Source organism: Hyperolius riggenbachi, chromosome 3 (assembly GCF_040937935.1).
Source record: "Hyperolius riggenbachi isolate aHypRig1 chromosome 3, aHypRig1.pri, whole genome shotgun sequence".
Taxonomy (NCBI): Eukaryota; Metazoa; Chordata; class Amphibia; order Anura; family Hyperoliidae; genus Hyperolius; species Hyperolius riggenbachi.
In genome coordinates, this window is record NC_090648.1 from 41597786 (window position 1) to 41610864 (window position 13079).

Consider the following 13079-nt stretch of genomic DNA (forward strand, 5'->3'; position numbering starts at 1 on the left):
CAACAAAAAACTACTCCAAACACATCAATACAATATTGCCAGTTATAGGCATAAAATGATGAATATTCCTGTGACTGTTTGCGTTTCTGCAGTGTGGAGCAGTCAGTTTCTTCAAACCAGGTATGAAAAGTTTCAGGATAGCTGCAAACAACTTCCAAATAAGTCTACAAAGTCTTGCTAGATAGAGGCATAACATGATCAGTATTCCTTTGAATGCGTTTATTGACCCAAATCAAGGTGTACCTAACAGCAACTGGACACGATCTAGAAGAATTGTCCTTACCCTTATTGGCAATTTCTATTTACTAATTCCTCAGTGATGAGCAATTTGAATAGCTTGTCACATAGTAAACACACAAGTATGCCTCCAGAATCTCTTCTCTCAATTATTTAAAATATATGTAGCTAGCTCCTGAACTAGCCAGTTTTTTACAAGACCGATATCTCACCAGAGTGGAATACGAAAGAAGCCACGGTTCAATTTCCTTTTTAGACCTGATGCAAATTTTTGATTGTGCGTGAAATTCCAAAATTGTCTTGAGCAGGGTTTGTACTTGTCTGCAGAGATCTGGACAGCTATTTGCAAAGTCTCGGTTTAGACCTCAGGAAATTCCAGGTGTGGTCTAGGAAGTATAGCATATTTTTAAATGTACTCACATCTAATGAAGGTCAATGAGATGATTCAAATTCTGGCTTGTTTTAAATTGTACAGAGTTAAGAACTGGGGAAATCAAATCGACCTTCAGCCATTTCTTAGTGACGCACTTTCAAACCCCCAATTTTTTGAACATGTCATTGACTATTTCTACTCACCACTGGTAACTACAAGTCAAATGCAGTGTCATTGTAGATTGTCAATACCCAAATGTAATCTTCCCATTACAATGGTATGGTTCTGAGCTGTCAAATACAACAACTTTTCCTAATGCTTCCATGGCAGCACCTACGGGTAGTGGTCCCGCCCCTACCTCCCATAGGACAGGTAACTAGATAAGTTTGGAGCACGCCCCCCACACCTCATCTATGTTTTTCGTCCTCGCCGTCAGGACAGGTAGCAGATTTGCTGGCACTCCTATCAATACTACCAGGGTAGCCTCTCCTGGTAGGGCTTACAGACCCTAATAGGGTCTCACGGCCGTTTTCCCCACCGTTCTGCTGTTCTTGGGGGGGGACTGCTCTATGGCGTCCTACTGGGGCTGTCAGGTGGAGGGTTAAATACCTCTCCGTTTGGACGCCATAGCTATTCTCATATTGCTGGCTAAAAGCTAGTAAAGTGGCGCAGGAGGGGTGGCTTTTTGTGGCTTTCTGTAGGTTTGGGACTCACCCTATTGCCGTTCCCTGCTGTGGCTGCCTGACGCTCTGTCGCTAGTTAGCGGCGTTCCTCCATAGGGTCCCGGCTCGCTCCCAGCGGTATTCGGAGCGGCGCGGATAGACGCGTAGGTCACTTCCGGGTGCGCGCGCATCACTTCCGGGTTGCGTTCCGGAGGCCGGAAGCTCCGCACGCGGGGTGGGGAGTGGTCGGCCTACTAGGGCTTATTTAGAATGCTAGACATGGCGTCCAGCGTCCCTACAGCGGCCGACGGCAGCAGCCAAAGCAGCAGCAGCCACAGGACAGGACAGCACAGCGCAGGTGGAGGAGACCTGTCAAGCACTACCCCTCAGAGTTACAGGTTAGTACCCTGCCGGTACCTAGCAGGCTATCTGGGGGGGAAGGCCTGTATACTATGGATACTCATTAGGTCCTATCCTTCCTTGCAGACATAGTGCATACGCAGGAATGGATCAGGAAGCGCCCACCACAGACCAGCAACAGTTTGATAGGTAAGAGTGCCCTAGGTGAGTATAGGTTTTAGATCACCAAACTGAGGCTGAAGATCTAAAAGACAATTCATTTGTCTCCTGACAGCCCCAGAAGTTCGCAAGAGGGATCATCTGGCAAGTCAAGCTCCCGCAAGAGAAGCGACAGGAGTAAATCTCCTAAAGAGAGACGACACAAGCAGCCCAAAAATTGCTGGGCATGCGGAAATAGCACACTCCCAGATAAATTAGTATGTGGCAAGTGCTTCAGTCAAATGGCCACGGAAACACAGCCGGTGGAAGTGTCACACCTAATACAGCGTGCAGTGCAAGAATCAATGTCGCAATTTATAGCAACTTTGCCTCAGCAAGCATCCGACCCATCCACACAACCAGGTCCTTCCACCTTAGGAGAAGATGGGGTTACAGTAATAGAGGATGAACTAACCGAAGCAAGGGAGGTCGGATTTGACTTCGCCCTCGTGGAACCATATGTAAGAGCAGTTCGCCAAGCGATAGAATGGGAAGATGATGATACAGACACAGGCAACGACACTAGGCAGAAGAAGACATACTTTAAACATTTAAAGAAGAAATGTACTACCTTCCCGTTTATGGAAGAAATTAACGAGGTGATACAGGAAGCTGGAGAATGCTATCTCGCAGGATACTGACAAGAAGACGCTGATCAACTCACTGCAAGAGTTTAAGTTGACCGCAGACTTTGTAGGAGAGGCCGCGGTAGACATAATTAGATCAACATCAAGAGCGATGCTACATTCAGTCACAACTCGGCGTGCACTATGGCTAAAATCTTGGTCGGCTGACCCTACGTCCAAACAAAACTGGTGCAAGATACCATTCGACGGGAAAAATTTGTTTGGGGAAAAAATGGACTCTGCCATAACCAGGGTGACGGGCGGCAAATCTGGCCTCATTCCCCAAGACAGAAGAAGTAAGAAGCCGTATAGCAATCAGCAACCGCCATATCAACAAAATAGATTCCGCAATGCAAGATCTTACAGACCAGGGAAGGACTTCAGGAGGAACTGGCAGGGTAGTCAGGCGACCCTCCAGAAACTAAACAAACAGAGAGCTACAACTTCCTCTACAACCCATGCGCCTAAAAGCTTTTGATGGTGCGTCCGCCCAGGAGTGTCCTGTGGGGGGAAGGCTACGCTTTTTCGGACACGTTTGGGCGGAACAAATTCACAATCCCTGGGTCTTAAAAACGATCAACAACGGACATCGTTGGAGCTTTCGAGAGAGGCCACCGAACAACCACTTTGTGCCAACAATAATTCCGAAATCAGAAGAAAAACAACAGATATTAGTAAACTATGTACAGGAGCTAATACTGAAAAGGGCAGTGACGGTGGTACCCAAGGAAGAGGAGAAGAGTGGAGTATACTCACCCCTCTTCTTCGTGAAAAAGAAAACTGGAGAATTAAGGCCAGTACTAGACCTGAGGTTATTAAATCGACACATAAGATTACAACACTTCAAGATGGAATCACTGCAGACAGTGCTCTTGGCTACACAGATATCAGACTGGATGTTGTCCATAGACTTGGAGGACGCATATTTGCATATTCCTATCCACAGAAAATTTCAACGTTTCCTTCGGTTTGCTATAGGGAACCTACATCTCCAGTTCACCTGCCTGCCATTCGGCATAAATACGGCCCCCAGGACGTTTTCCAAGATTCTGGTCCAGGTAGTAGCTCTTCTCCGCCTACAGGGCCTAAGACTCCACCACTACCTGGACGATATAATTCTACTAGCACAAAGTCATCACTTGATTCAACAACAGAAAGACATTCTCCTGGAGAAATTACAGGAACTTGGTTGGCTGATAAGTTGGAAGAAATCTCATCTTCAACCAACCCAGGATATGATATTTCTGGGGGCGAGAATCCAAACACATCTGAACGCAGTGAAACTCCCCGGAGAAAAACTGGAGAATATAGTAAGGAAGGTGCAGAGAGCGTTAACCAAAGAATACATGACTGCCAAGGACTGCATGAGTCTGCTGGGTACACTTACATCCACCATACCGATGGTAAGATGGGCCCAGTGGCACTCGAGAGCGTTTCAGTGGGGTTTCCTGAATCAATACAGCAACATCAACCTATACCAAAAGATCCATATCACAGAGCACATGAGAGAAGGGTTGACATGGTGGACAAATCCTGTCAAGTTGAACAGATGCCTACCCATACTGGAACAGGAGAAGAGAGTCATCACGACGGATGCCAGCCAGAGAGGCTGGGGAGCCTACTCCCTGACGCAGGTAGTGCAGGGCATCTGGAAGGACAAGACCACGCAGATACCTGCCAATGTGTTGGAACTGAGAGCGGCCTACATGGCATTGGAGACGTTGCTACCGGAGCTCAAGGGCAAGGCCATTGTGATCAGAATGGACAACAGGACTGCGGTAGCCTATGTGACCAAGCAGGGTGGAACGAGGAGCTTCACACTTTTACAGGAGACTGCCAAGATAATGACACTAGCAGAAACACATCTACAGAGTCTGACGGCCTGTTATATTCCGGGAAAACAGAACATCACGGCGGATTATTTGAGCCGGCAAGTGATAGACAACAACGAATGGACACTGAACCAGACCACCTACCTCGAGATCTGCAGGAGGTGGGGTTTCCCGGAGATAGATGTGATGGCGTCCCCCCACAACAGCAAATGCAAAAGATTTATGTCCAGATACCAGCACCACCTGGCGGAATCGGTGGATGCAATTACCTCGCCCTGGAACTTCAGCAAGGGATATGTCTTCCCCCCCATACCAATGATTACCAGGTTGCTGAAACGCCTCAGTCAGGAACCAGTCGTGATGATAGCAATAATCCCATTCTGGGCACACAGGCCTTGGTTTCTGATGCTATGGGATATGAAGATACAGCCTCCCTGGATACTCAAGAAGTCTCAGAACATACTAATACAGAGACCCATACATCATCCGAATCCAGACAGACTGAATTTAACGGCATGGCTGTTGAGGGGGAAAGATTCAGACAAGCAGGATGTTCAGAGGAAGTAATTAAGACTCTGTTACAAGCAAGGAAAACATCAACAAACCGAACATATCATAGAGTATGGGATAGATACATGGAATACGCCAGAGTCAGGAACTTTGACCCAAAAACTCTGCAACCATGTCATATCCTTGCTTTCCTCCAGACTGGACTAGACAAGCAACTCAGTTACTCATCCCTCAAAGTACAGGTGACAGCCCTATCAGCGCTAACAGACGTAAGATGGGCACAGGGTCCACTGGTGGTCCAGTTTATGAAGGGAGTGATGAAGCTTAGACCCCCAACAAAGACAGTGTTCCCTAGCTGGGATCTACCAACGGTTCTAAATGCTTTTACAGGTGCCCCGTTTGAGCCATTAGATTCATGCACAGTATGGGACCTTACCCTAAAAACGGTATTTCTCACGGCAATTGCTTCAGCAAGAAGAGTTTCTGAATTACAGGCAATTGGAATTAAAGAACCTTCCCTTGTATTTTTTCCGGATAGAGTTGTAATAAGACCCATGCAACACTTCATACCGAAGGTGGCTACAACATATCACTTTAATCAGGACTGGACGCTCCCAACATTCCAAGATTCTGAATCACAAGATCCTCACAAATTGGATGTTGGTAGGACGCTAAGACAGTACCTGACGGTTACAGAAACATTTAGGAGGTCGGATAGACTCTTCGTAATACCGGCAGGCTATAAGAAGGGGGAGTCAGCCTCAGTGAGAACCATTTCTACATGGATAGTGAAAGCGATTGTCGCGGCATACAGGGCTGTCAAACTGGACCCGCCACAGCAATTAAGGGCGCACTCTACCAGATCGGTAGCAACATCATGGGCAGCATATGCGAAGGTGTCAGCAGACAAGATCTGTCAAGCTGCAAATTGGAGAACAATACATACCTTCATGCAGCACTACAAAGTCGATCCTGCCGTGAATTCAACGGTGGAATTCGGCAAGGCAGTATTAACTGCACAACAGGAGTTTAATTAAGGGATATTCTGATAATTATGAATAAAATTGTTTGTGTGTTCTACAGCAAATCTTGTCCCTCCCTTCATTTAGAATTTACTAGTTAGATCCCGTAGGTGCTGCCATGGAAGCATTAGGAAAACGGAAAATTGTATACTCACCTACCGGTAATTTTCCTTTCCTGATGCGTCCATGGCAGCACATAGCACCCACCCATGCCTCGGCGAGTCCGAAAAGTACAAGACGAGGTGTGGGGGGCGTGCTCCAAACTTATCTAGTTACCTGTCCTATGGGAGGTAGGGGCGGGACCACTACCCGTAGGTGCTGCCATGGACGCATCAGGAAAGGAAAATTACCGGTAGGTGAGTATACAATTTTCCATTATTGCAAAGTACCACTTTAGAACTCATCCCTAATCCCATGTGTGGTGAAATACTGTATATTTTTCCCTTCAATTACCCGCAATCAGTACAACACTTATTTAGTGTCTCTGGTTGGTGCCAAAGCTTTACTTAGTTAATCTATTGTAGTGAAATGCACATGCTTTGGTCTGATTGCTATTAAAATACCAAGAGCGCTGTGAGCAGGATTTGAACCTGCGCAGGAATATCCCATTGGATTTCAAGTCCAACGCCTTAACCACTCGGCCATCACAGCTTGCTTTCTGCTGTACAAATTACACTTTAAAAATACTTTGTCACTTGCAGAAACATTTTGCTAGACCTAAGGTGGCTTCAGGTACTCTGGAAACAGCCGTTTCCTTAAACCAGGTGTGACAGTTTTGAGCATTGCGCAAATAAAAATGAAACTCTGCTGAGACTTGTGGTGGTTCAAGTCATGGGGAGACACCAGTTTCCTCAAACTTAGTATGAAGGTTTTTAGAATTACTGCAACAAAAACTACTCCAAACACATCAATACAATATTGCCAGTTATAGGCATAAAATGATGAATATTCCTGTGACTGTTTGCATTTCTGCAGTGTGGAGAAGTCAGTTTCTTCAAACCAGGTATTAAAAGTTTCAGCATAGCTGCAAACAACTTCCAAATAAGTCTACAAAGTCTTGCTAGATAGAGGCATAACATGATCAGTATTCCTTTGAATGCGTTTATTGACCCAAATCAAGGTGTACCTAACAGCAACTGGACACGATCTAGTAGAAATGTCCTTACCCTTATCGGCAATTTCTATTTACTAATTCCTCAGTGATGAGCAATTTGAATAGCTTGTCACATAGTAAACACACAAGTATGCCTCCAGAATCTCTTCTCTCAATTGTTTGCAATATACGTAGCTAGCTCCTGAACTAGCCTGTTTTTCCCAAGACCGATATCTCACCAGAGTGGAATACGAAAGAAGCCACGGTTCAATTTCCTTTTTAGACCTGATGCAAATTTTTGATTGTGCGTGAAATTCCAAAATTGTCTTGAGCAGGGTTTGTTCTTGTCTGCAGAGATCTGGACAGCTATTTGCAAAGTCTCGGTTTAGACCTCAGGAAATTCCAGGTGTGGTCTAGGAAGTATAGCATATTTTTAAATGTACTCACATCTAATGATGGTCAATGAGATGATCCAAATTCTGGCTTGTTTTAAATTGTACAGAGTTAAGAACTGGGGAAATTAAATTGACCTTCAGCCATTTCTTAGTGACACACTTTCAAACCCCCAATTTTTTGCACATGTCATTGACTATTTCTACTCACCACTGGTAACTACAAGTCAAATGCAGTGTCATTGTAGATTGTCAATACCCAAATGTAATCTTCCCATTACAATGGTATGGTTCTGAACTGTTAAATACACCAACCTATTGCAAAGTACCACTTTAGAACTCATCCCTAATCCCATGTGTGGTGAAATACTGTATATTTTTCTCTTCATTTACCCGCAATCAGTACAACACTTATTTAGTGTCTCTGGTTCGTGCCAAAGCTTTACTTAGTTAATCTATTGTAGTGAAATGCAAATGCTTTGGTCTGATTGCTATTAAAATACCCAGAGCGCTGTGAGCAGGATTTGAACCTGCGCAGGAATATCCCATTGGATTTTGAGTCCAACGCCTTAACCACTCGGCCATCACAGCTTATTTTCTGCTGTGCAAATTACACTTTAAAAATACTTTGTCACTTCCAGAAACATTTTGCTAGACGTGGGGTGGCTTCAGGTACTCTGGAAACAGCCGTTTCCTTAAACCAGGTGTGACAGTTTTCAGCATTGCGCAAATAAAAATGAAACTCTGCTGAGACTTGTGGTGGTTCAAGTCATGGGGAGACACCAGTTTCCTCAAACTTAGTATGAAGGTTTTTAGAATTACTGCAACAAAAACTACTCCAAACACATCAATACAATATTGCCAGTTATAGGCATAAAATGATGAATATTCCTGTGACTGTTTGCATTTCTGCAGTGTGGAGAAGTCAGTTTCTTCAAACCAGGTATGAAAAGTTTCAGCATAGCTGCAAACAACTTCCAAATAAGTCTATAAAAGTCTTGCTAGATAGAGGCATAACATGATCAGTATTCCTTTGAATGCATTTATTGACCCAAATTAAGGTGTACCTAACAGCAACTGGACACGATCTAGAAGAAATGTCCTTACCCTTATCGGCAATTTCTATTTACTAATTCCTCAGTGATGAGCAATTTAAATAGCTTGTCACATAGTAAACACACAAGTATGCCTCCAGAATCTCTTCTCTCAATTATTTAAAATATACGTAGCTAGCTCCTGAACTAGCCTGTTTTTTACAAGACCGATATCTCACCAGATTGGAATACGAAAGAAGCCACGGTTCAATTTCCTTTTTAGACCTGATGCAAATTTTTGATTGTGCGTGAAATTCCAAAATTGTCTTGAGCAGGGTTTGTACTTGTCTGCAGAGATCTGGACAGCTATTTGCAAAGTCTCGGTTTAGACCTCAGGAAATTCCAGGTGTGGTCTAGGAAGTATAGCATATTTTTAAATGTACTCACATCTAATGAAGGTCAATGAGATGATCCAAATTCTGGATTGTTTTAAATTGTACAGAGTTAAGAACTGGGGAAATCAAATCGACCTTCAGCCATTTCTTAGTGACGCACTTTCAAACCCCCAATTTTTTGAACATGTCATTGACTATTTCTACTCACCACTGGTAACTACAAGTCAAATGCAGTGTCATTGTAGATTGTCAATACCCAAATGTAATCTTCCCATTACAATGGTATGGTTCTGAGCTGTCAAATACAACAACCTTTCCTAATGCTTCCATGGCAGCACCTACGGGTAGTGGTCCCGCCCCTACCTCCCATAGGACAGGTAACTAGATAAGTTTGGAGCACGCCCCCCACACCTCGTCTATGTTTTTCGTCCTCGTCGTCAGGACAGGTAGCAGATTTGCTGGCACTCCTATCAATACTACCAGGGTAGCCTCTCCTGGTAGGGCGTCCTACTGGGGCTGTCAGGTGGAGGGTTAAATACCTCTCCGTTTGGACGCCATAGCTATTCTCATATTGCTGGCTAAAAGCTAGTAAAGTGGCGCAGGAGGGGTGGCTTTTTGTGGCTTTCTGTAGGTTTGGGACTCACCCTATTGCCGTTCCCTGCTGTGGCTGCCTGACGCTCTGTCGCTAGTTAGCGGCGTTCCTCCATAGGGTCCCGGCTCGCTCCCAGCGGTATTCGGAGCGGCGCGGATAGACGCGTAGGTCACTTCCGGGTGCGCGCGCATCACTTCCGGGTTGCGTTCCGGAGGCCGGAAGCTCCGCACGCGGGGTGGGGAGTGGTCGGCCTACTAGGGCTTATTTAGAATGCTAGACATGGCGTCCAGCGTCCCTACAGCGGCCGACGGCAGCAGCCAAAGCAGCAGCAGCCACAGGACAGGACAGCACAGCGCAGGTGGAGGAGACCTGTCAAGCACTACCCCTCAGAGTTACAGGTTAGTACCCTGCCGGTACCTAGCAGGCTATCTGGGGGGGAAGGCCTGTATACTATGGATACTCATTAGGTCCTATCCTTCCTTGCAGACATAGTGCATACGCAGGAATGGATCAGGAAGCGCCCACCACAGACCAGCAACAGTTTGATAGGTAAGAGTGCCCTAGGTGAGTATAGGTTTTAGATCACCAAACTGAGGCTGAAGATCTAAAAGACAATTCATTTGTCTCCTGACAGCCCCAGAAGTTCGCAAGAGGGATCATCTGGCAAGTCAAGCTCCCGCAAGAGAAGCGACAGGAGTAAATCTCCTAAAGAGAGACGACACAAGCAGCCCAAAAATTGCTGGGCATGCGGAAATAGCACACTCCCAGATAAATTAGTATGTGGCAAGTGCTTCAGTCAAATGGCCACGGAAACACAGCCGGTGGAAGTGTCACACCTAATACAGCGTGCAGTGCAAGAATCAATGTCGCAATTTATAGCAACTTTGCCTCAGCAAGCATCCGACCCATCCACACAACCAGGTCCTTCCACCTTAGGAGAAGATGGGGTTACAGTAATAGAGGATGAACTAACCGAAGCAAGGGAGGTCGGATTTGACTTCGCCCTCGTGGAACCATATGTAAGAGCAGTTCGCCAAGCGATAGAATGGGAAGATGATGATACAGACACAGGCAACGACACTAGGCAGAAGAAGACATACTTTAAACATTTAAAGAAGAAGTGTACTACCTTCCCGTTTATGGAAGAAATTAACGAGGTGATACAGGAAGCTGGAGAATGCTATCTCGCAGGATACTGACAAGAAGACGCTGATCAACTCACTGCAAGAGTTTAAGTTGACCGCAGACTTTGTAGGAGAGGCCGCGGTAGACATAATTAGATCAACATCAAGAGCGATGCTACATTCAGTCACAACTCGGCGTGCACTATGGCTAAAATCTTGGTCGGCTGACCCTACGTCCAAACAAAACTGGTGCAAGATACCATTCGACGGGAAAAATTTGTTTGGGGAAAAAATGGACTCTGCCATAACCAGGGTGACGGGCGGCAAATCTGGCCTCATTCCCCAAGACAGAAGAAGTAAGAAGCCGTATAGCAATCAGCAACCGCCATATCAACAAAATAGATTCCGCAATGCAAGATCTTACAGACCAGGGAAGGACTTCAGGAGGAACTGGCAGGGTAGTCAGGCGACCCTCCAGAAACTAAACAAACAGAGAGCTACAACTTCCTCTACAACCCATGCGCCTAAAAGCTTTTGATGGTGCGTCCGCCCAGGAGTGTCCTGTGGGGGGAAGGCTACGCTTTTTCGGACACGTTTGGGCGGAACAAATTCACAATCCCTGGGTCTTAAAAACGATCAACAACGGACATCGTTGGAGCTTTCGAGAGAGGCCACCGAACAACCACTTTGTGCCAACAATAATTCCGAAATCAGAAGAAAAACAACAGATATTAGTAAACTATGTACAGGAGCTAATACTGAAAAGGGCAGTGACGGTGGTACCCAAGGAAGAGGAGAAGAGTGGAGTATACTCACCCCTCTTCTTCGTGAAAAAGAAAACTGGAGAATTAAGGCCAGTACTAGACCTGAGGTTATTAAATCGACACATAAGATTACAACACTTCAAGATGGAATCACTGCAGACAGTGCTCTTGGCTACACAGATATCAGACTGGATGTTGTCCATAGACTTGGAGGACGCATATTTGCATATTCCTATCCACAGAAAATTTCAACGTTTCCTTCGGTTTGCTATAGGGAACCTACATCTCCAGTTCACCTGCCTGCCATTCGGCATAAATACGGCCCCCAGGACGTTTTCCAAGATTCTGGTCCAGGTAGTAGCTCTTCTCCGCCTACAGGGCCTAAGACTCCACCACTACCTGGACGATATAATTCTACTAGCACAAAGTCATCACTTGATTCAACAACAGAAAGACATTCTCCTGGAGAAATTACAGGAACTTGGTTGGCTGATAAGTTGGAAGAAATCTCATCTTCAACCAACCCAGGATATGATATTTCTGGGGGCGAGAATCCAAACACATCTGAACGCAGTGAAACTCCCCGGAGAAAAACTGGAGAATATAGTAAGGAAGGTGCAGAGAGCGTTAACCAAAGAATACATGACTGCCAAGGACTGCATGAGTCTGCTGGGTACACTTACATCCACCATACCAATGGTAAGATGGGCCCAGTGGCACTCGAGAGCGTTTCAGTGGGGTTTCCTGAATCAATACAGCAACATCAACCTATACCAAAAGATCCATATCACAGAGCACATGAGAGAAGGGTTGACATGGTGGACAAATCCTGTCAAGTTGAACAGATGCCTACCCATACTGGAACAGGAGAAGAGAGTCATCACGACGGATGCCAGCCAGAGAGGCTGGGGAGCCTACTCCCTGACGCAGGTAGTGCAGGGCATCTGGAAGGACAAGACCACGCAGATACCTGCCAATGTGTTGGAACTGAGAGCGGCCTACATGGCATTGGAGACGTTGCTACCGAAGCTCAAGGGCAGGGCCATTGTGATCAGAATGGACAACAGGACTGCGGTAGCCTATGTGACCAAGCAGGGTGGAACGAGGAGCTTCACACTTTTACAGGAGACTGCCAAGATAATGACACTAGCAGAAACACATCTACAGAGTCTGACGGCCTGTTATATTCCGGGAAAACAGAACATCACGGCGGATTATTTGAGCCGGCAAGTGATAGACAACAACGAATGGACACTGAACCAGACCACCTACCTCGAGATCTGCAGGAGGTGGGGTTTCCCGGAGATAGATGTGATGGCGTCCCCCCACAACAGCAAATGCAAAAGATTTATGTCCAGATACCAGCACCACCTGGCGGAATCGGTGGATGCAATTACCTCGCCCTGGAACTTCAGCAAGGGATATGTCTTCCCCCCCATACCAATGATTACCAGGTTGCTGAAACGCCTCAGTCAGGAACCAGTCGTGATGATAGCAATAATCCCATTCTGGGCACACAGGCCTTGGTTTCTGATGCTATGGGATATGAAGATACAGCCTCCCTGGATACTCAAGAAGTCTCAGAACATACTAATACAGAGACCCATACATCATCCGAATCCAGACAGACTGAATTTAACGGCATGGCTGTTGAGGGGGAAAGATTCAGACAAGCAGGATGTTCAGAGGAAGTAATTAAGACTCTGTTACAAGCAAGGAAAACATCAACAAACCGAACATATCATAGAGTATGGGATAGATACATGGAATACGCCAGAGTCAGGAACTTTGACCCAAAAACTCTGCAACCATGTCATATCCTTGCTTTCCTCCAGACTGGACTAGACAAGCAACTCAGTTACTCA

General features: G+C 45.8%; 2 non-coding genes across 2 annotated transcripts; both read right to left on the bottom strand.

Moving 5' to 3' along the window:
* Positions 1-6389: 6389 nt before the first annotated feature.
* TRNAS-UGA (transfer RNA serine (anticodon UGA)) lies at positions 6390-6471 on the bottom strand. Its single transcript has one exon. It is a non-coding gene; the product is annotated as a tRNA-Ser (tRNA).
* A 1343-nt stretch (positions 6472-7814) lies between these two features.
* On the bottom strand, positions 7815-7896 carry TRNAL-CAA (transfer RNA leucine (anticodon CAA)). The gene has a single exon. It is a non-coding gene; the product is annotated as a tRNA-Leu (tRNA).
* Positions 7897-13079: the final 5183 nt, after the last annotated feature.